A 2,324-nucleotide genomic window follows, 5' to 3' on the forward strand; every position below is an offset into this window, starting at 1 on the left:
AAAATAGCAAGAAGAAGAAGAAGGAGAATATTAAAATTCAAAAACAATAGCATAAAATAGAATTAAAGAAAGTTTTGTTTAGGAAGAGGTAAGTCAAGGATGATATGTAATTTCCAGAGAAACCACTTATAAGATGATAAAATGAATATGTAAGTTACCAACTAATACAGGACAAAATTAGAAAAGCAATAAACATAATTTAAAAGTAGTATTAATCAAAGTAGTTCAACTTCTGTGATAAACTACCTCAAAATATCACTGGTTTAACACTGCTCAAACACTCCAAAGAAATGCTCCTATCTAAAAGGAGCCTGGGAAATGTAGTTTAGTTGTGTGTCTGGGAAGAATGTGAAACTATTTTGGTAAGCATATGGTAATGTCTTTGCTGCAATAGAAGAGGTGATGAGAAGGTAATGGTTAAGAGAAACATAATCCGAATTTAAATATGTTAAGCTTATTTTTAAAAAGTAATCACCGCTTTTGAAATTGTGTTTTTTAAAATTCTTCTTGAAAATTTTAAATGTAAAACACATATAAAACAAAAGTGAAATTTTGATTGTACTGGTTTTATATTGTTCTTTGATTGTGGTCAGATAAAAATGCACGTAAATATGGAAAAGTGTAATTATCTGAACACCAGAATTCTGTTCTAGCACCTCACTTACTGTTTAACCTTGAAGAAATCTTTTAAATTTTTCCTGAACCCATTTTTTCATCTGTAAAAACAAGAGTAATACTTGCCCTTTCTACTTTTCAACACTCTCAGGCTCAGAGATATATATGTAAAGTAGAAGCATCTTAAGATTCTGAAGTGCTATTCAAATGTACATTATCATGATGGCCTTCTCCATCTGATTCAAAGACAGGAGCTTCTGAATTGTTCTACATACTGAATTGAATTGTGTAGGCTCCTCACAGGACATAGATTTGGAAAGATTTTAGATTATCTGGAGAAACTGTATCACTTTACAGATACAAAACTTTAGATCTAGAGAGATGAAGAGAGTGACCTAGGATCACACTGTTGGCCAAGAACAGAACCAAATCTTAAGGACCATTGTTTAAGTTTCAGATGTTCCCAGTGAAGAAATGCTATGCTTGTGACATAAAACTCACTGAGAAAGGTGTCAAAAATAAGTTTCAAAATTCAATTCCTTCAGATTTTAATTTAATATTCAATAAATCTGAAAGGGGGCCAGTAAACCTGCTTTTTTTTTTTTTAATATGTCAATTGCCATCATAGCATAAGTTAGTTGCTCAAAAGGAACTTGAATTGTGGATTATTTTAGCCACTTTGAAAAGTGAGAATATGGATATTACCCTTAACATTTTCTCCTTTACAAGACAACTCCTTGTTCTTCCGAGAAGAGCAGCAGACCAGCCCTCTACCCATCTTTCACTGAACAGCTTAATGACAGTCAGCACATATTTAGCCAATTGACAGATTATGTGTGAAATTTGTAATTAGACAGCTAATCTTTTTTTAAAAAAATGTTATATTTCTAAATGTTAATATGTACACTTTCAAGAGACTAAATGCTAGGTGACATCTCTGAGTATATTTGAGTTTCTTAACTTTTTTCCCTAGAAAGAGCAGTTTAGCTAGCATAGAAATATAGCAGAAAATGAAAATATTTGTTAGTTTAGGGAAAATAACACTGTAGTGATTGAGAAGTATAAAAATAGAAAAAAGACCATTGTATTAGGAGTATACACATATATGGGCTATACATCTTCTGTTTCTCACCTATATATAGTACTTAGTTTATACAGTTAGCAGGTAGATCAATCCAGGGGCCTACAGTCTTACATTTGTGGGTAAAAGAACCTGCTCCAGGGAAAAATAATGGGATCTGGGCTCTTTATGTACTTGGAAAGGGAGGTGATTAAGGAAGTCAGAAAGACATTCTCTAAAGGAAAGTAAATTTTTTGAAGGGTTGGGTTTTTGTTTTTTGTCTTTTGGTGCTGAGGGGAAGGCTTAAGAGTTGAATCATCTTCACCTTGGGTGGGGTGTGAGGACATGTGCTCAGACTCAGAGGTATGGTGTTTGTGAACCAGTAGAAACAATAATCACATTTGCCTTACTTGGCTACTTTTCCCTGAACACCTGGGCAGACATGATTTGGACCTTTTTTCTCTTCCCTTTTTCTTTCTTTGTTGAGATAGGAAGTAATTTAAAACACTTAACTCAGGGGTCCTCTTTCTTAAGAGGCAAGAAAAAGAGAAGATGGCTGGTATAACCTTGACTTTTTTTTCTTCCCAGGTTAGCAGCCACTAGTTAGCAGTTGTTTTACCAGCATTCTGCCAATTGCCTTTTAAGGAAG

Source organism: Grampus griseus (assembly GCF_964374135.1).
Source record: "Grampus griseus genome assembly, chromosome: 17".
Taxonomy (NCBI): Eukaryota; Metazoa; Chordata; class Mammalia; order Artiodactyla; family Delphinidae; genus Grampus; species Grampus griseus.